The 21450-nt window shown below is 52.9% G+C and overlaps 1 long non-coding RNA gene across 2 annotated transcripts in view; it reads left to right on the top strand.

Annotated features, from left to right (window-relative positions):
* LOC119845404 overlaps positions 1-20888 on the top strand; it is a 95790-nt gene extending 74902 nt beyond the window's left edge. For both annotated transcript variants that reach the window (XR_006278219.1, XR_005289583.2), the window contains exon 3: positions 18828-20888. This is a non-coding gene — a long non-coding RNA (uncharacterized LOC119845404). The remainder of the gene's footprint in view (positions 1-18827) is intronic.
* Positions 20889-21450: the final 562 nt, after the last annotated feature.

Below are 21450 nucleotides of genomic sequence, written 5' to 3'. Positions count from 1 at the left end.
CTTGTCGCTGTCTGGCTTCTCCTTGCTACTGGGATCTGCGTAGCTGGGGCTGAAGCATCTGTCTTGTGTTTTTTTCAGCCCATGAAAAATAGATCATGGTCAGGCCTGAAAAATGAGGGAGGGGAATAGAGGGAAACAGCAGAAGCCATTAACCCAGAAATCCTCTGCCTACTCCCTGCGATCCAACGTCCTGTGGCCCAAGTGCAGAGACACCAGCCAGGTCCAAAGCAAAACCCGCTAGTCAACCCCTGTGAGCACTGAGGGTCTGGGTGAAATGGTATTTGGAGCTAAATTTTCCCCTTGGGGTTCAAGAACCACTGACTAGGTCCCAGACCTGAGCCTGACTGCACAGGCAGCTCTGCCATGACCTATAAACCGATGTTTGAGAAAATCCCAATAAAACCAAAGTGGGACACATGTGAGGTTCCAATTCCAGCTAGACAGGAGGAGAGCAGGGGCTGTCTCAATAGCAATTTTACTCAAAGGGTCCCAGGTGGCTTGAACAAGGGGGGTTTCATTTATCCACTGCTTTTGCTATATGGCTGCCATTCTTCGGATCACTGTCACCACTCAATAAATAATACAGCCCAGAATGATCAGTAACAACAACTGTGGCTTAGCAAGAGGGAATTGCTTAGTGGGATCCAGGCTTGCCAGAGAGATACATGACTTCCTTGGACCCAACAGGAGCCTCCAGCATGACCTCTTTGCCTAGGTACATAAGGAAGTACAACAAAGTCAGTGCCAGCTAACCTTGCTCACCAGAGGGGCTGGAAGAGCCTGCTGGAACTCTTGTTAGACAGTGTATTCATTCCCAGTTTGCAAAGTACCTCACAAGGAAGGTCAAGGATCATGAGCTCCATTTTACAGATGGGGAAACTGAGGCACTGAACATCATCATGACTTTCCTCAGGTCACGCAGAAGGTTAGTATTGGAGGCAGGGACAAAACCCACAGTTCCTTATTCCCCATCCAGTGCCCTGGCCACTAGAATACGCTGCCGATGAAGTGAGCTGTAGCTCACGAAAGCTTATGCTCTAATAAATTTGTTAGTCTCTAAGGTGCCACAAGTACTCCTTTTCTTTTTGCGAATACAGACTAACACGGCTGCTACTCTGAAACCTGCCTCCTTTATGACCGCCTTTAAAATGATCTAAAAATTAATGATAAAAACTGATGCTTATTATTATTTGTATTACAGTAGCTCCTAGTGGCTCTAACCGAGCTTGGGATATCAACTGAGATAGACGCAGCCTGGACACACAGTAAGAGCCTGCCCCGAAGAGCTTATCTAAACAGTCAAGACAGCCAAAAGGTGGGAGGGGAAACTGAAGCACAGAGCAGGGAGGTGACTTGCTCCAGTCACACAGCAGGTCAGTGATAGAGCTGGGAACCCTTTCTGAGTGTCTTTTTCTCTGTCTTAACCTGAGTGTGGATAGGGCAGGGCCCATGGGAGTCGACAGCCAAGCCCTGGGAAGGGACAAATGGCTGATTCACTGATTCTAATCTTTTCTTTTCAGCTCAGTCCTGTTATTGTCATTCCTAAAGGATGAGCGAGCTCTGCTCATTCCCAGTGCTGCTCCTTTCCCTGGCTGGAGCAGGACACACCTGCCTATGCACAGAGTGCCAGCTCATGGAAAAGCAATGCATGACAGCCTCACCTCCGCATGTTGTAAAGCACTTGGAAGTGCGGTGTGTATTGTAACTGGGCACACTGGGAGAGTTCTCCATGTGTGAGCCCATGAGGTGCCGTTGCGCTTTATGTTTAGTTCAAACAGAGCCAATTCAGCCCTGGTGTCAGTGGGTGCTGCTCCAGTTGAGTTTATCCCACTTACCCCGGGGGCCAAATTTGCCCCATGGTGTGGACATCTGTTTAGAACGGAAGAACAATTCCTCCCTTGGATGGAGCATGGGTTGCCACAGTGATCTTTGCTGGCAGCTGCCAGGCCGTGGCTCTCTTGTCCATTTCCTCCTGGGGTTGGCAGGCAGGGGCTCCCTGCTTTCCCAGCGCCCGCCATTTCTCTCCCAGGGGCCCTCTTCAGCATTTCACCAGCATTGTTTGTTTATGGAAGGTGCTGTCTTCTGGCTGCCACAGAGGTAGCAGCAGGGCTGGCTTGTCCCACGCTCGGCCTAGGGCTGATTTATTCTCCGTGGGCCCTGCTCAGTCCTCTCTATGGAGACTGTGGTGGAGGGGAGCTGCTAATGCCAGGTGTGACGTGTTGTTGACATCCGACCCAGCTGAGAGCTGCCAAACTCATTTCATAGATGTTGAAGGTCATAAGGATCATCTAGTCTGGCCTCCTGCATGATGGCCAGAGACCCCCCGCCCAGTGATTCCCGCAGCAAGCCCATTGCTGGAGAACAAGGCAGGTTGAGATCCCAGCAGGGTTTCACACATGGGGGTGGAACATCCCCCACCTGCTGACTTGCACGCTCCACTTCGCAGTGCAAAGGTCTCAGGGAGAAATGCTTCTGCATGAGGCAGGCACAGCACCCTGCCCCAAGGGAGGCCTGCTGGCAACCAGACCTGGGGGATACTCTGCCAACTCTCTTCTGATCTCTCTCCTGGCTCCCGAGCCCCGCAGCAGGGCTAGTTAAAGCGAAGGGGTGCTGGCAGACCTTGCCTTCCCGGCTCTGAGTCACTCCCTTTCCCTGCGACTGCAGCTTCCTTCAGAGGTGATTTATGGGAGGTGGGATTGGGGGATGGAGGGCTCTCAGATGGGACCTGCTTGCCACTGTATTACAAGTAAATCAAGTGGCCCAGCCAAGCCGTTGCCAAGACAGGGCTCAGGAGTCACTTACAGTCAAAATCCTGTGGTTAAGTGGTGAATAAGAAAGAAGGGATTTTCCCAGGCAAGGAGGAACTGGAGTGGGGGCAAGAAAGTTGCTCTTGTGCCTTTGTTTGTGAGATTTCTGCAAGGATGAAAGTGAAAGGAGAGGGCAAAGCAAAGGCTGACCCAGCATCTGGTGTCTGGAGGGGGCAATAATTGTGTGTAAACTGCAGGGGGTAACTTTTGTGAGGTACACATGGCCTCAGCCTCTGAGAGGTTTGCACCAGCCCACTACAGGAGGTTTGCCTGCTGAAAAGTTCTGTCTCCCATAGCAAGGGTTACTGAGTTCTCTTGTTTCAGAGTAGCAGCCGTGTTAGTCTGTATTCGCAAAAAGAAAAGGAGTACTTGTGGCACCTTAGAGACTAACAAATTTATTTGAGCATAAGCTTTCGTGAGCTACATGCATCCGATGAAGTGAGCTGTAGCTGACGAAAGCTTATGCTCAAATAAATTTGTTAGTCTCTAAGGTGCCACAAGTACTGAGTTCTCTTGTGTGGGAGTAAGGTTCTGTGTTGGGGTATGTGGTGGGCTCTTGACTCCTGAGTGTATAATATGGCTCAGTAACTGTTGCTGCAGGAGCTTTACTGCCGAATGGCCTGACACAAGCCTTTGCAATTTTCAGCTGTAATGCCGTATTTACATAAGTTTTTTTCATTTAATGTCCATGGTTTAGAAAAGCTGGATGCCAGCTGTTGTTGAACGTGCACCTGCATTCACCAGGATGTGAGCCGCGGGTTTATTTTAATGGTCAGATGTGAGATTCTCTGCTACACTGTTCTCCTTTCACCTTCCAGGATCCCCCTGGAAATTCAAGGGGCGTCCATCTGAGTGGGAGGTGTTGGGCTATCTGGGAATATGGATTAAGGATTTGCTGGATGCAAAGCAGCTTGGAGCTGGTGAAACTGCCCTGCCCCTTTTTGGCTGCAGATTGTCATTTCGGCTCTGGCAGTAATTTCTCTGCTCAGTTAATCAGTTTAACCATTAGGAAGGCATGTGGTGGATACAGATTTACTAGACTTTAATGGCCGTTTTTATTGGGTCCAATTGAATTGAGAAAAACTGTGCTTAGGTGCTGAGAAAGTAGCCCTGATGTGGTGTTTGCACTAGCTGGCACCAGCATCTCTTGCTGGGGTTCTTGGGAAAGGAACAGACCTTCCTGAGGTCTTGTGTAGGTGTACCAGTGTGGCTGTGTCTTGGGTTTGTGTAATGGCAGATGCGTGTGCCTCTCTGCCTGCCCTGCATATTAGGGGAAACAAGAGGCTCAGTATCTCCAAAACAAATGTAGGGACTGAAACTGAAATTTTTCTCTGAAGATCCCGCACTGACTGGATTCCTCCACGCTCCTGACTCTCTGCGGCGAGACTCGCCGGAGCCCCCCGGCTCTCCAAAACCATTGGCCCTTTGAGACCCAGGCAGGCCAGTCTCATTAGGACACCAGCCACCAGTGCCTCAGCGCCTTCCTCTGGAAAATGTCACTCCCGGGTCGGTGATGGAGCTCCCCATTGGAGCTGCTGCATCACAGAAGTCCCTTCCTTCACTTCCCACTGTGGGTTTTGGCTTTGATTAGCTGGCAATTCTGTGTCCTTGCCCTCTTCCCATTTAGTTCCCTGGATCTAAGTCCCGGGTCCCTGCAAAGTGCCCCATTCGCTGGTGAACGTGCTGGGGTCGCACATGGATGATGTTCATCCATCTCAGGACTGAGAGGACAACTCAGCAGCCTTGGACCTTTCCTTATGACTTTAACCAGCTAAATGTGTTGAGGAGCATCCTGGCTTGGACATATTCCACCCGTGCTTTGTAGGCTGCGTTGGCTGCCTGTGGTTTCGACCTATAAAGGCCTACTTGGGGTGGGATGTGTCCAAATGGGACACCCTCCCTCCGGACCATAGTGCTGCAGCTGAGATCAGTCATGTTGCTCAGCATCCCGAGTATAAAAGAGGGGGTTGCTGGCAGGGCATTCTCCACGAAGGCTCCTTCTCTTGGAATTCATTGTCTGCTACCCTTCACCCGCCCCGTGTAGGGTGATCAGACAGCAAGTGTGAAAAATTGGGACAGAGGGTGGGGGGTAATAGGAGCCTATATAAGAAAAAGACCCCAAAATCAGGACTGTCCCTATAAAATCGGGACACCTGGTCACCCTAACCCTGTGAAACACAACAGATGCACCAGAACAAGCATTTCAGAGCCTTGCCAGGCCCAGCTCAGACATAGATACAGCGTGATCCCCCGCTGGCTATTGGTCGCGACATCCCCAAGCCTCTTCCACCGGGACACAGGACACTAGTGAGATTCCCTGCAGCATGGCTCCTCTGCCCTGGCCTTCACTCATGCTGGCTGCCTTCGCATCCCTAGTGACAGACGCTCTGAGCCCCATTGTTTCAGAGCAGCTGAACAGAAGGGTGATGAGTGCGGTAATATGATGCAAGCAGCGCGGTGAACCTCGAGGGGTCAAGGAGCAGGACAGCACCAGGGGTCATGACAGCACTTACCAGTCAACCGAGACCACGTGCTGCCTTGTAGAAAGGGGCGGGGCGGGGGGGCACCGGCAGCAGTGCAGGGATTAGATCCGGAGAGGAGCAGAAAAATCTCTGAAATGTCTCCTCATCCAGTGCCAAAACTGGGCTCTCCGGGCCAAATTCACACCCAGCGTAAGTGGATGCGCCTCCCGTGACATTCATGGGCTTAAGCAGGGCTGAATTTGGCCCTCTGAGAAGCGGAGAAGGCTCTTAGCGATGGCTCGGGGGTGAATGAAAGCTGATGTGAGATTGCGGGGGAATCTAGCCCGAGCAGAACTGCCTCCCCACTCCGGCGGCACCTCCACCTCAGACTTTAGGGTCAACACGAGTTGCGGCGTAAACACAAAGCAAGGCCCAGCGTGCGTCCGCCTGAGATAGGATCCGTGTGTATCTCCTACCCTTACCGGGATGAGCTCACCCCAGCGGGCAGGTTCCCTGCAGAGCTGACGCTGGAGAATCAATTGACCAGTCACAAGCTGATCTAAGTAGTAAGATTCAGTGACTCTTTGGTCTGGCATCCCAGTGCCCGTGCTCTCACCGCCTGGGGCCTGAGAGCTCAGCATCTGTGATCTAACCTCAGGGTCCTCTCTCAATGGAAGGAAGGAAATCCTAACACAGGGGAAAGGCAGCTGGAGATTTACAGGTTTCCTCCAGAAGTGGGCTGAGAAGGAGAGAGGCCCACAAGGTTTTTTTTCTCTCTCTCTCTCTCTCACAGGTTTCAGAGTAGCAGCCGTGTTAGTCTGTATTCACAAAAAGAAAAGGAGTACTTGTGGCACCTTAGAGACTATCAAATTTATTAGAGCATAAGCTTTCGTAAGCTACAGCTCACTTCATCACACACACACACACACACACACTCTCTCTCTCTCCTTCCAGCTCTCACAGCATCCATGGCTTTATCCCCCAGCAAATCAAAGCGACAGTAATCAGAGGAGATAACACACCACACTGCCCCAGGAAAAGATTAAAAATACAGCCAGTGATTGGATTCAGAACTGATTTGTGGCAATATGATTTATTCTCCCCCATATATCCCTGAATTGAGAAAGAAAAGCCCCTCTCCGTAAATCTTGTTGTTATTTCTACAGGCTAGAGATTCCCTCCTCTTCCCTTACAGCCCCAAGAGGACTTAGCAGGTATCTTGCTCCGTACTGCAACCCAGGACATGGAAAAGACAATTTGTTAGGTCCTGTCTAGTCTGCCTTGTTTCCCATGAGTCAGAGCTGATCCTGGCTTGTTCATTAGAGGAGCCATAAAAGTCCCAGTTTTGTCCCTTGGAGAGACTGTTCCACATGCTAATAGATCCCATTGTCAGGATGTTTATTTGCCTTACATTTTCTCTCCTCCATTCCCTTCTGCCTAGCTTGAAGCATATGCCCCCATCACAACCTCTGGGGTCATCTGCAGTCATTCTAAAAACACACCAGGCAGGGGTCAAATTCTAGTGACACCCCACTGGATGACACTCGGCAATTCCCTTTCCTCCTGGATATTCACACTCTTGCAAAGCAGCTCCCAGCAAATGATCTCAAAGCATTTGTACTTGCTTTAAATTAACCTCCGCAGCCCTCTATGCAGTAATGGCACAATCCCCCTTTTCACAGGGCCCTGAGGCTCAGAGTGATTTTGATGATGCATCCTCCAAGATCACACAGTGGATCTGGCAGAGTTGGGAATAGACCCCATGTATCCTGGTTCCCAGACCTGTGCCTTTTACCACGAGGTCATTTCCCCTCTTCTGTTAGAATGACACACTCTTGTGTTTATTACCAGGGACTACTGAGTTAGTTTCCCAGACCTGAGGAAGAGCTCTGTGTAAGCTCAAAAGCTTGTCTCTCTCTCACCAACAGAAGATATTACCGCACCCCCTTTGTCTCTGTACTATCCTGGGACCAACTCAGCTACAGCAATACCACATATACTCTCACCCCCATCTTTTATAGAGATGGGTAACAGACATTTCTGCCCTTCTTGTTGGAATGATGTGTATCTGGGTGTGAAATCCAGGAATGGCGTTCTGATCCTTACCCCAGGGGTCAGCAGGAAGTTCCTCGTGTGGGAATCTAACCAAGCTTCCCCGACCGGCTCAGCCCCAAATGACTAATGACTCCGTGGGTTTAGAAACTGACTCTGCAGGCCGCATTATCTGTCTGAGGTGCAGGGACTGTCTCCAGGATTACCAACAGAAGCCAAGATTTACCTCATCTTCAGGTGTCACAAGATGAATGTGCCAACAGGAGTGTCCACAGGATGCTTCAATCACTTCAGTGGATAGAAAAGGAGTACTTGTGGCACCTTAGAGACTAAGAAATTTCTTTGAGCATAAGCTTTCGTGAGCTACAGCTCACTTCATCGGATGCAGTGAGCTGTAGCTCACGAAAGCTTACGCTCAAAGAAATTTGTTAGTCTCTAAGGTGCCACAAGTACTTCTTTTCTTTTTGCGAATACAGACTAACACGGCTGCTACTCTGAAACCTGTCATTATTCAGTGGATAGAAGCTTCTTGTGACAGGACTAGCAGCTATTTGCACTCAGTCACAGGCTGATCATCCAATCCTTGTTCAAATAAACTGGCCTGGAGAATTCGTATTTTGTCAGGGATTCTTGCTGAGGAAGAAAGGAGCTGCCATGGGCAACCAGCGTCTGACCTCTCCCAGCTGATAATCTACCTGCGAATTCACTGCCCTTGCAGGAAGCAGAGCTATCACTGATGGGGCACCGTGGTAGGGAAGCTCACAGCCCTGGAGTTGTGAGTGCTGAAATTGACAAGACACCCAGCTGTAAGAAGGGTCATCAGGGAGCAATGTTAGTTGGTGTTAGTGGATAACTCCAGGCATAGCTAGTAAGGAAACTCGCAGCTTTAACTGGCTCTGGCATGGCACTGCTGTGAGGAAGCTCACGCTGCCAGTATCCTAGCTAGGGGTGTGAAGAGCGTATGCCAATGAGTCCTGGCTGGTACTGGCAGAGGATGGGGCGCTGGTGTGAAGAAACTCACAACGCTGGGATCCCTGCTTGTGTTAACATGGCAGTTCAGCTGGGAGCTGGGCCCTACTGGGGCAATACTACCAGCATGTAGCGTGATCCTTCCTTTTACCCTTCAGCAAGTAGGTGCCCATCCCTCCCCTCCTCCTCCTCCAAAGCAAGTGAGACAAAAAGAGGAAAAGAGCATGAGTGGAAAAGCCACCGTCTTGGGAGCATTTGATGGTATGATGCAATTCTGGATGGAGAGGATTTTAAACACACATACACAATCTCCCTCCACCCTGCAGAGGGTGGAGTCTGAGGACAGTGCAAAGTCCCTGGAGCCAGGCTCCTGATACAATGCAGGGTGTGTTACGTGCAGGGAGGGGGGGAAGAGCCTGGGCTTTATCCTCAAGGGTGAGTTGCCTGTTCAGGGATCCCTTGGCAGGAAATGTGTCACCACAGGCTCCGCTGACTGAATTGAGGCACGATTAGCCAATTCAGAGCTTGTGATACAACCTTTCAGGTTTCCCTGCCCTTCCCTTTGCAGAAGGTGCTTAATATAAACAAAAAGAAAAGGAGTACTTGTGGCACCTTAGAGACTAACAAATTTATTAGAGCATAAGCTTTCGTGAGCTACAGCGCACTTCATCGGATGCATTCAATGAAGTGAGCTGTAGCTCACGAAAGCTTATGCTCTAATAAATTTGTTAGTCTCTAAGGTGCCACAAGTACTCCTTTTCTTTTTGTGAATACAGACTAACACGGCTGCTACTCTGAAACCTGTCATTAATATAAACAGTAAGGCCCAGAGGAGGAGATAAGATAATAGGCCAAGTCCTGCCCTTGAGCCCCAGCGTGAGGCTCCCGTGTACTCCAGTGCCACATGGATCTGACAGCAGGGCCCCATTTATTTTACCCTTCCTCGACTATTATGGTTTCAGAGTAGCAGCTGTATTAGTCTGTATTCGCAAAAAAGAAAAGTAGTACTAGTGGCACCTTAGAGACTAACAAATTTATTTGAGCATAAACTTTCGTGAGCTACAGCTCACTTCATCTCACTTCATCACTTCATGATGCATCCGATGAAGTAGCTCACAAAAGCTTATGCTCAAATAAATTTGTTAGTCTCTAAGGTGCCACAAGTCCTCCTTTTCTTTTTTGACTGTTATGGTGAGTGGGTTATGGGAGGCAATATGGATTAGCAGTAAGCGCTGCAATGTTGGGTTTCTCTTCTCCTGGTTCTGCCACACACTCATTGGATGATCTTGGGCATGTCATTTAACTGCATAAGGAAGAAATGCTCCGTCACTGGTTTATCAAGTGCTCTGAGCTGCGGAGGTGGAAGCTGCCATATCAGGTCTGGCCTGCGCTTAAGACTTTTGCTGGGGTCACAGTGTCGGCTATGGGCGTGAGATTTTACATCTTTATACTGGAAAAAGCCCTCGTACAGCTGAAGTGATATTGGCACCAAAGTCCTTATATTCACCCTATGGCTTTTGTGTTCACCGCACTGGTTTAAGCGATAGCAGCGTATGCTGGCATGAACTGCGTCTCCAATATCTCTCTACCGGCAAACCCTTTCTAGTGCAGATTAGACATAAGTCCAAGCATTGTTACTGACCACCAAGCTCTGTCCACGAACACTGCTCACCTCAAGCCTCGGGTCCGCTTACTCTGGACTGCCTCCCGGCGCCTTCTGGTTGTCAGAGGTAGGTGTGGTTTGGGTTGGAAGCTAGAGGCAGGGAATCCACTGAAACATGCCTGAGGGGGGATCAAGTGAAGGACACCTGGTTGGAGCCAGGTGTCTGATTTATCCCACAAGGGAGATGCCCAATGCAGCCGATGAAGTGAGCTGTAGCTCACAAAAGCTTATGCTCTAATAAATTTGTTAATCTCTAAGGTGCCACAAGTACTCTTTTTCTTTTTGCGAATACAGACTAACATGGCTGCTACTCTGAAACCTGTCATTAAGTAGAGAGAGAGAGAGTTGCTGTTCTCCAAAGGCGTGAGCTGTGCTGGGAAAGGAGCAGGCTGGGGTATCACGAGCTCATCTCTCCGCTTTGTGACTCACATCCATAGTTACCTAAGGGCTGTGGGACCATGGGACTATCGCCTGTGGAACGATGCTGGCACATAGACTTAGAGGGAGCTTGGTTTTGGCCCATGGATGCAACACCTGGTCCAATGGGGGTCAGGTCAGGTGGAATTGGCTTCATTCTCCCTCCTCCTGGATGCTTTGACACTGGCCTTGTGGTTCACATCAGAGTGGATAGCTCCTGAGAACAAGCCAAAGGGGACCCGGAGAGGGGACCTGGCTACCCAGAGGAGACACTTCCACAGGCAAGGCTTTGCATTTTCAGTGGCAATTTGACCCTAGAGTCTATGGCCAGGTCCCAGGAGCCGGCAGCACACAGGGAATCTGCCACAGCTGCAGGTGAATTTTGAAATCTGAGTTTGTTTACTGATTCAGGATAGGACTGATCAAGGCACCAAGTCACCCTGTGCTGTTTGGTTGGGTGTTAAGTTTCATGTATTTTATGCTGACCCTGCCCTACCAGTTCACATCGTGCTGTAGTTTGCAGTGTGGAGGCTTGATTGCACCACAGAAGCTGTCCTGGGGGAGGCTGGAGGTTTTGGTAGAGGGCAGTTGAGTCCCCTGGGGAGAAGTGGGAGGCGACTCGGGTTAGTGGCTTAGCACATTAGCTGGGTGTTTCTGCTACAATGACCAGCAATAAACCCCACTGAGGATAAAACAAGTCTGGTGTGGGGCCAGCTCCTGGTTCAGTTCAGCCCTGTCATTAGGAACACAGGTCCCATGGAAACCCATGGGATCACCTGTTCTGTTCATTCCCTCTGAAGCACCTGGCCTTGGCCACTGTGGGAAGACAGGAGTCTGGGCTAGATGGACCTTTGGTCTGACCCAGTCTGGTCATTCTTAAGTTCTAAGATTACACTGGCAGGTCTGGCAGATTCCTGGACTCCCTGGCCAATGGCTAGCTGCAGCCCTTCCTCCACCAGGGGCAGCCCCAAAAGGGGCTGATGTGTTTGGGGAGGGTATTTGATCCTCTTTTGCTTGAAGCTTGTGTCCTGGTGGATGGACCTGGAGTGAGCACTGAGACCTGGGTGCCTCCTGCTGCCAAATGGCCTCATCTGCACCGAGCCGGCCGCCACCTCCATCTGCCCATGTCCCGACTCATTGAAACAAAAGAAAATTAACCGGGAGCGACAGTGACTGCTGGGATCAAGGGCTTTTCCGGGTCAGGGGATGGTAATAGCAGGGCCTGTTGAAGGGGAGCGCAGCTGTGCGTGTGGATGTGAATGTCTTGGGGGAGGCACGTGGTGATGGGAACCGTGTGGGTCGGCTGGGGAGAAAAGACAGAGCAGGAATTAGTGGCTTAGCCCCCGTTTGTTTAGCTGAGACACAGTTTATTGAGAGATAATGCGGAGCTGAGCTGGAGCGGAAGCCCCTGGGCTGCGCTTCACACCAGCGTGGACGTCAAAACATTCAGATTAGCCAGCACGCTCGCCGGGCAGGGCCTGCGGAAAGACCAATGGCAGGGGGCTGTTGTTGGCCGGGTAATCTGTCTTCTCCAGCGAAGCCGGCACAAAGCTCTGTCTGCCAAAGAACCTCGCAGCAGCTGGTTCAGGGGCTGCTTTACACTGCCTAGGGGTCGGGGGGATGGGTGACTAGAGTCTATCTGATTTCCACCTCCCTGGCAGTTTCCATTCCCTGGCGATAAATAGACTCAGGGAGGATTGTGCAGGGATGGGCAGTACTGGCCAGGGTACAGGCTCAGCCACCATACCAGGGAAGGTGCCATCCTAGCACAGCTGCTCATTCTGGTTGCAGGTAGAAGCCCTGGGAAGGGGGAGGGAGTGACACTGAGGAGCTGGGGCTACGGGCAGGAGGGCCTCTCTAGACTTGGTCACGGGAAAAGGAGAAGGCATTCAGCTCTTTGGGTTTCCAGCACTTCTGCATCGGGATGGATACCTGGATGGACAGAGCATCAAGCCTCTACTGATAGACGCTGGGGCCTGGTGTTCCTGCTTCTCCCAGGGCAGTCCGCGGGCTCGTCAGTCAATTCCACTCATCGCTCTGAGCCATGAGATTGTGCCATTAAAACTTGTCTGTCCTGTGGGACTGAGGCCTGGCTCCCAGCCCAGTGGTTTGAACCTTGGAAGGGCTGACAGAACTGTCTGCGCTCTGCAGTTTAGGGGGACCGTGGTACAGGATTCAAGTTAGCCCTTTGCCCAGCCTGGCTCTACTGCGGAAACTGGTGGGCTCCTTGAATTCAGGAACTTCTGCTGAGGGGCCACAGCTTTGCTGCCCCAGTCCTTGCTAGGTGCCACTTTCCGGCCTCCTAGAGCCAGGGGGGCTTCAGAATGACCCATGCCACACTTGTAAGGTCGAGCGCCTTCCATCCAAGGATCTCAAAGCACTTCACTGCGGTGCGTCAGTACCATTCTCTGAGGAACCCACGCCGACTAGATTTCCTTCTCTGGGGGCTCAGCTCCCTAGTGTGAGACTGACGGGAGCCTGGCTCTTCAAGCCCCCCACCAGCGCCTCAGTGCCCCCCGCTAGAACACTACGCTGCCGGCGCTTTCTGCCAGGGGCCAGCAGTGGAACGGTGTCACAGCCGCCCCCAGGCGGACTTCGGATCGGACGGTGTTTCTGTATTCTTGGAGTTCCCCTCTTCCCCTGGAGCGGCTCCTTGCAGCACCGGCTTCTCTTGATACTTTTAGCAATGGGGCCGATGTCACCTTTGGCTTGTTGACACCTCTGCAAGTGAGGGGGTTCCGGCTGCCCCGGTTCATGTGGATCAGTGACATTGGTGCAACGTGGGGCACGGGGTCACCAGCCCCCTCCGTGCAGTGCGCACTGAACCCAGGTTCTGTGGATGGAGTCGTGGGGGGCCTGACCTAGGCTGGTGGGAGATCGGTGTCCTACTGAAAGGAGGTTTTCAGCATCCTCCTTTAGCAACCATTGCCTTATGATGGCAGCGTCTGAGCTGATGCTCTAATTGGTGCTAACAGGAGGGAATCTCTTTCTTGCTGCGTTCCTGCCTCCTTCCTCCTGGTACAAACCTTTTTTTGTCCCCACCTGGAGGACACCTGTTGGCACCTGTTATGGATGGCGGATCTGGGAAGTCCCTGTGATTCCCCTGCATCGTGCACAAAACTGCCTCATACAGTTCCGGTTCCTTTCCTTGGAGGACCTGTGAGTTTGTGGAGATTCCTCTGCCATTTCCCAAGCTACATGGAGCAGGAATCCAGCCAATAGGATGGGATAATTGCTCTACCAGCTCATGGGGCTGGAATCCCCCTCACCCACCCACCTCCCCTCAGAGTGGGGTGACGGGGGAACATTTCAAGCTCGGTGGCTTTCTTGGTGACCTTGTCCTGACTGTCAGTATTTTGGGGGTGTCTATGACCCTTGGAGTTTGAGGGGCTCTTTGGAGCACTGCTCAGGGCAGTGATGAGGGTGGTGTGGAGGTATTGACACTGGGGGTTGGGCTGTCCCTGTCCTTCCCAGGGCCAGAAATCCAGGAGAGTTTGCAGGATCCTTGCCTGTCTCATACTAGCGGGTCCCAACCTGAGAGTAGGAACCCAGTCACTATGGGGTCTTCAGAGAAGCAGGATTCCAGGGGAGCGATTATCCCCGGGGGAAGCCAAAGCACAGACTGGTTGTGAGTCAGGGTCACCCTGAGATGAAGAGCCACCGTGAATCAGGGACCGTTGGTCAGAGACCCCAGCCCTTCTCCCCAGGGCTGTCCCTAGAGTCTGTGTCATGGGAGGTGTGTGTGGTCCAATACGTTCATTGCACCTCCCCACAGAGGCCTGTGGCCGGCATACCAGGCACACAGGGTGGTGTTTTTGCCCCACACGCCTGGCCCGTTAGTTATTTCCTAGTGCTGGTGCTGACCTCTCCAAGCCTGGCAGCCTCCCCTCTGCTGTCCTGGTGCCATGCCTGGGGATTCTCCCTCCCATCTTCCAGGAGCCTTAGTGGGTCGCATCTCCCCCAGCCCATCCCTAAGGGGCTGAATGCTGAACAGTGAAGCCCCCAACTTCCCATTACAGCCCCAGATCTTTTTTCTCTCCTTTAAAGAGGGAATCATTTCATTCTCCAGGCATCGCCCCCTCCAATCTGTGTGAAATGGGAGGGGGGGTGACGACAGCTGTTCCCATGGGTACGTTCCAGCCTCTCCTGTGGTTTCCATGGTAGCCATTCAGGAGGTTGGAAAGTTTCCTCATCCCCCCAATCGGGTGTCAATAGCCTGGAAATGGGGATTGAGCAGGGACAAGGCCACGTCTGGGCCATTGTTCATCACTCCACTGGGCTGGAGAAGCGGAGCAAAATTCTGGCAGAGGAATTCCATGTGGATGGAGCAGGATGAGGAGCAGGGAGGCCAGTCAAGACCTGTGAGCTGGGTGCAGTTAACCCTAGGGTGGACCACCCCAGCTAATGCCTTATTAAGCGCTAGGTGCCCCATCCTGTTTAGAACTGTGCTCGTTAAAGCACGGTTGCTAAATTGACTTTAAATACAACCTGTTCACATGTCACATTCTGTTCCAAAGCGAGCCCTTCACAGCAGTGTACGGAGAGAGCGTGCAGAGGGCACCGCTGTGAGGAAGACTGCAGCCCCGGGAGTCCCAGGGCACCACTGTGGGGACGGAAAATGTGGCTGGCACTGTTTTTGAGGAAGCTCACGGCAACAGCCACAGGGTTTGCTTCTATGTACCCCCCTGCCTGGATATGTGATCCTGCATCTCCCACTCCTTTCGGGCAGCAACCTTCTGAGTGTCTGAATTCCAGCAGCCTGGCTCCGTGGCCCACCGCCTTGCCCCTGCTAAGCAGCCAGAAAGACCTAATAAACCTGAAGGAGCAGCCCATTGCAGATGTGCAGCAAACCCAGTTCTGGACAGCTAGAGCTGTTGCAGCAGCACACAGGGACGGGCCTCTCCCTTGCTGCACCATAAACCGATCACTTGGAAAAGAGAAAGCGAAGTTTGGAGAGACACTGGGCCTAGCTGGCTGATCAGCTCCCTCTAACCATCGCTGGCTCCTGAGGGGAGCTGATAGGGCTGGACCCAGAGAACCACCCCCTCCAATACACAGGCTACAGAGAGTTGCCCTCAGGGCTCATCTGCCAGCCTGGCATACAATCGTAAAATGGGTCTGATCCCTTCCCCACACCTCCCACCCCTTTTCTGCCTCTGGGCCAGAGCCTGCCGCTGACTTTGTGGCCACAGATTTTCACTTGCCAGGCAGCTAAAGAGCAAAATTAACATTGGACCCCCATGCTCGGCTAATTGCAGGTCTTTTGATGTAGAGCTAGCCGCCTGGCTCAATGCAGGGGCAAGCTGGACAGGGCTGGGGGAGGGGGCATCTGTGTTACTCTGACACTTCTCCTGCTTCCTGAGATCAGGCTCCAGTGCATCCTTGGCTGCAGTTCAGGGGCCAGCATTGTGTCTGCCAAGGAAACGGGGGTGGGGGTGGGGAGTGGTGGAAAGAATTGCTTATTGGAGGTTGTGTCGCTGGGCTAATGTATTTGCATGTATGTGCAATTTGCAGCCCAGTGATGGGGGAATTCCACTCTCACTCTGTGTGTGTGTCTCTGTGTGTATCCCCCTCCCTGTCCTTAATGGTTGACATTACAGCCCACTCATGGGGGAATTCCACTCCTTTCTGTGTCTGTGTGTGCCTGTGCGTACTAGATTGCACACACAAGGTGAGCTGGAGGGGAGTAGAAGAACAGGCCTGCTTTCTCAGTTGACAGGAGACGGCCCCCTTTCGCTGGCGTGGTGCCAGGAATTCTGGTCAAACTTTAATTATAAATCTAGAGATGGGCATCTGGGAAAGGCGGCCGAGCATGAGAGGTGAAAGCCCTGGAAGAACTCGGCAGTGTCTTTGATCACCTGTGGTTTTCCCCCTTGTCAGGAGCGTGTCAGAGCAAGGGCTTGTGCACTGCCAAGGATGGGTGAGACTGTACAACCACCATGATCAAAAGACCATTCCAGCCAGCTGTGGCAAAGCACAGCCTGTCAGCACCTCTGTGGGCTGCATTGCCTGATGGATTAGCCGGGAAAGCCATGGATGGCCTGGGATGCTGGACTGCTCTCCGGGGACACCCTGAGCCCCAGCAACTATATCAAACTCACTCAGTGCTGCCCATTTTCCTGCTACCGGGAACAGCTGAACATCTGGTGAAGGTCAGAAGAACATCTGGTGAAGGTCAGAAGAACATCTGGTCAGCACTACTGCAGAAAGCATTATTGAGAGAGGGTTCCACCATCGCGGATGGAGAAGCTTCTCTGGCTTCGAACGCACCGAACCACAATTGCTTTGCACCTCCTTCCTGATCTGCAGCTTCCCTGGCTTTTCCCGCCCTGAGGCCCCCCCGCCTAGTATCTCTGTTGCAATAAAGCACTCAACCTGCTTCTCCCCTGTCCTGAGCTCTTCCTGGGCAGAAGCCAGGGTGCACTGACCTGTGTGTGGTTTGGAGTCCTCAATCCAACGCCAACCGGGTCACAATGGTGCGGCATCATCTCCCCATGTCACAGCGTTGGTGTTAAGGTGCAAAGACCAGCCCCATTTAAACCAGGGGGTATTAACCATGCCCCTGGACTTTAGAGGAACTCTCCTCCCGACTCCAATCGGACTACTGCTAGCAACGAGAGCTGTGGGATTTCTAGAGTCCAGAGGTCCACCATGGAGCCCATTCAGGGGCACGGGAATGGGGGGGGCAGGGGACCATGGCCCTCCCACTTTTCACCGTCCGTAAGGGTGAGCGATTGTGGGGGGAGAGGAGCAAGTGGGGGGTGGGGTCTTGGGGGGAGGCGGCAGTGCGGGAGCAGGGCCTTGGGGGAAGGGATGGCGTGGGGAGGTGGGGCCATGGTTTGGCCACCGGTGCCCCCTGCCTCTTTTAGGGACCTTCTGCCACTCCTGGGTCCACTGCTGGCTGCCCTAAACAGCGAGTCCGCTCCTCATTCATGCTGTGACATTCCTTACCAGGCTCTTAGCTGCAGAAGGGAACAGCACTCGGGGACCAGTGCGTGGCCAGGGGCCAGCCACCAGGTACCTTTTTGGCAGTGTCACAAAGGTCCAAGCCAGTCCCTTCTGGTGTTATTCACAAGAGCAAAGTGAGAACACCCAACACGCACTAGGGAGCACTGGAGGGAGCTTGTGGGGGATTGGAAAGAGCGGAGGGGAATTGGGCTTTGAATCTGCTTGAATGGAATCTGCTTTCCTGCACAGCACCCCCATTCCTTCCAGGCCAGCTTTCTGCTCCTCCCCTTCCCCTTCCAGTCCCTTTCTCATCCCCCTTCGTTCTTCCAAAAATCAAATAAAAACTTCCTATATTCTTGGTTCCACCAAGGACAGTCTGCTGGGACATAGCTCATGTCAAGCCAGGCCAGGGCTTCCTATTGGACTAAACAACATTGCAGTCTTTGTATCCTTTTGTAGCTTTCCGGATAGATGGCAGGATGATGGGCTGAGAGGTGCTGTTTCGGTTGTCTCGTGCCATTCTCCTAGGGCCACACAGGTCTTTTTCCACCCGTGCTTTGTAATGGAAAGTCTCTTAGATCCTCAGAGCTACCATCTCCCTCTCCTTGGGCTCTTGGACGATGGAGTAAGAAAACGCCTCTTGGTTCTGATGCTTTGTGTCACATTTGGCTGTATCTATGGTCTTTCCTCTTGAGAGTTTGATGGTCCCATCTGCCCTTAAAGTCTGAGTTTACCCACTGTGCTTTGCATCTCCTATTTCCAGTTGGCGATCAGGGATTCTATGTTTGACAAGGGCCTGTCTCTATTCTGTATGCTTCACTAACATGGCTGCTACTCTGAAACCTGTCACTGTAGCAAGGTAGTTTGCAGTGTGGTAAACAGAACCTGGATCTCATGATTTGAGTTTTTTTCCAGGCCGATTGTTTCACCAGGTGATTGTTTTGTCTCTGTAGGTTTCTGTCTTCGTTTGCTTGTTAGGGGTGAGGCTGTTTGCTTTGCTGGTGTGGAGGCTGGCACTAGGAAAGCATAGGAGTACTATTTTGTAACAGGGAGTGCATTTGTCTAGTGTTAATTTTTGATCCTCTAGTGCTTGGTGCTACTGGGTTGGAGTTGGCACCACCAGTTTTTTTGCACTGTACATTGCTAATCCAGGGGTCTCAACCAAGTTCTCCCGTGGTTTGCAGAATCCTGACGTCCACCTAGCATTTGTTTACAAGACTGCAGGTTTATCCTGTTCAGGATAGCCTGCTCAAGAGACTTGAGATGTGCAGTGTCTGATCTTGGGTTGGATTACGTTATAGACCTCCACCAAAGTATGATCCCAGGTTGTTGCTGTCATGGTGCAGAAAACACACAGTGTTTTTCTCTTGGACTGTTCTCACAGCCACTCTGAAGCTATGAAGCAGAGGGATGCAGAGTCACACTGGAACCTAGCTCTGCTCCTGGTGAAGGGTCGTTTGATTTTTGTTTGTTTGTTTGGGGTCTTGACCAGTTGCTGTTCTTTTCCAGGTTGTCTCCTGGGGCCCATGTGCTGCAGCTCATCTCCAGCAGGAGGTACAATGCTCACTGGATAACACAATGAAGTCATCTGCATAGGGAAGACAGTCCCAAATTTGGGACGCAGACGGGGATAACACAGGCCTGTCGCCGCTGGATGCACGAGAAGCGTGAGAAAGCAGCTGCAGCCCTGCTCTTCTCCCCTCTCTTGTTTGAAGACGCTGGTTTACATCCTGCTGTGGACAGGCAGGGGCACGGATTCAGCTTTGCCCTGAAATCCACATTGCAGGACTTCAGAGGGCAGCTCTGCTGGGAGCAGCCCTACATGTCCGCCTTCACTCTGGGAAACAGCTGGAGTTTCCTTCTCCTTTGCTTTTGTTTTCTGGGTGCTCCTTAATAAGTGTCTCTGGGTTGTAGATGTCCTGTCCTGCCGCCACCGCTGTCATTACTCAGATCTTCTCAGGTCCTTTCCCAGTGTAACCGCTCCCCCGAGGCGGGTCCAGAGAAGTGTCTGAATTGGACCTGCCTTGTCTTGGGCTGTGCCAGCCCCTGTCCCATCCTTCCTCCAGGCTGCAGCGCTTTCTGCAGGTTTGTTTTCCCCGCCCCATCCCCCACCCCGTTACATCCTAGCTCTCGGGGTTCTAGGGCCCCAATCCCTTTCCCCTGCTCCTGACTCCAGGGAGCCCCATCCTTGGAGCGGGTGATGGGAGAGGAGCAGCTCTCTGCTGCCCACTAGTGCCAGCATCTGGAACTCCCAGCTGGCAGGGATTTGGGTTGCCGCGCGTCCTTTCACACGTATCTGCAGGGCAGCCTTTCCTCACACACCCCAAAAGGATCGCCAGGAGCTTACTCCTTCGGGGTGGGAGGATCCTGGGAGCTAATCCTGAAAGCTCCAGGCACGCAGCATTGCAGGGATCCCCAGGATCCACAGTGGCTGCTCTGAGGGAGTCACCCAAGCCCCCATTCCAGGAGCAGCTGCTATGGATGTTACCGTGGCGCCTGCATCCGAAAGCCCTTCCTGTCGTCGAGCCGATCCGGCTGCATCTGTACTTGGTGATGGGAACACGCGGCTGGGGACGGGCCATTTATTTCCGTCTCTCAGAGCAGCCATCTGGCCTGGCCTATGAGATGATGGAAAGCCGAGGTCCCGGCTACTTGTGGCCATGACAGATCCCATAGCGCTTCCCACACACAGAATGGGGTCTGCCCTAGCCTGAGACCCTCTGCCTCTTGCACTCTCCTTTGCTTTCCCCAATGGCTACGGGGCCCTTTGCAGCTGCTGGGGAGGCAGATACTGGTAAGCATCGGCATGTTCCACGCCAGGGGGCTGATGATGCAATCTTACCTACCTCCCTGCTGGCGAGGACCATATGTACTGGTAGTTGCTGGATGTCTCTGCCCACTGGCCCGTTTGTTTCGCCTGTGGAGCCCTGCTGGTCTCCTGCCCGTGTCTCTCGTCCTCTCTCTGGGTCTCCCCCACAGCCCCATGGTTGCACTTACATGCTGTCCCTCAGCGGTTGCAGCCTCAAACCAGCCTTAATTCCATGCTGTCCCTACTGGGCCCTGATTGGCAGCTGCCCTCCAGCGGGCTAGGGCACTGTCACAGAGACAGGTTGGGGGCCAGCAGGGGGGCTGGCTCCTAAGCTGCACTGAGTTGAATTTGAGGCCTGCCTGCAGGAGGGGGCAACTCCAGGACAAGAATCCTTTGCAGCAGCCCTTGGCTAAGTGCAGCTCCCGGGCCCCTGGGGCCATTCTGGTGGGCTGAGCGTTGGGGGGGGTGTCGGGTCATACCCCGCCAGCTGGACATTCCCTGACCTGCAGCCCAATGCAAATTGCAGGCAGCTCTTGAGACAAGAGGACGACAAGGTAAGGTGCTGGGTGGGTGGAAAGAGCTGGAGAAAGCCCCCTCTCCTCTCAGGGTGGGACATGGGGGACATGCTCCCTTCATTTCCCCACCCTTTGGGTCCCCATCTGCCATTGCCTGCTCTTGTGAGCCTGCATGGCCTGGCAGGGCTCTGGGATGGTGCGTCTGAGGGCTGACGGGTCTGTGGGGGAGATGGCCCAATGCGGAGGTGGCTGGGTGGGCGGCGGAGGGGGGACAGGCACTGCTGCTTTGCTCTAGGCATTTTTAATTACCCTGGAAATAAATCAGAGCTCAGCTGTTGCTGTGGAAACAGCCAGCGGCTTGGCTTTGCACCATCTCTCAGCCGCTCTATTTCATTAACCTCCCAGAAGCCACAGGCAGCTCTCAAGAGAGAGGAGAGCATGTGAGCGCAGCCATGGGGCAGGGGAGAGACTCCCTCATGGGGTGGGGTCGGGGGGGGGCAGGCTCCATGATGATCATGGAGACTGAATCGCCGGCTGGGCCTGCCCCTGAGCTAGAGCTCGGCTGGTCGAACAAGCGGAAAGATCTGGGTGGAACCTCTGTATAACCCCTGGGCGAGGCAGGGGCTAGCTCTGTTGGTCTGGGGGGTGAAGCGGGGGGACCCTCAGGGACAGAGCTGTGCTGGCAGGAGCCCCACGGGCAGATGCAGTTACACGGGTATGTTCTAGCTTGTTTCTGTGGCAGGGAGGGGTAGTTTTGCCAGCACAAGCAGTGTCCACGCTGGAACTGCTTCGCCAGGCTAGTACTGGC

The sequence above is a fragment of the Dermochelys coriacea genome, chromosome 19, assembly GCF_009764565.3.
Source record: "Dermochelys coriacea isolate rDerCor1 chromosome 19, rDerCor1.pri.v4, whole genome shotgun sequence".
In the NCBI taxonomy this organism is placed as follows: domain Eukaryota; kingdom Metazoa; phylum Chordata; order Testudines; family Dermochelyidae; genus Dermochelys; species Dermochelys coriacea.
Note: the sequence above shows the minus strand (reverse complement) of the source record. Positions and strands in the feature narration are given on the sequence as shown.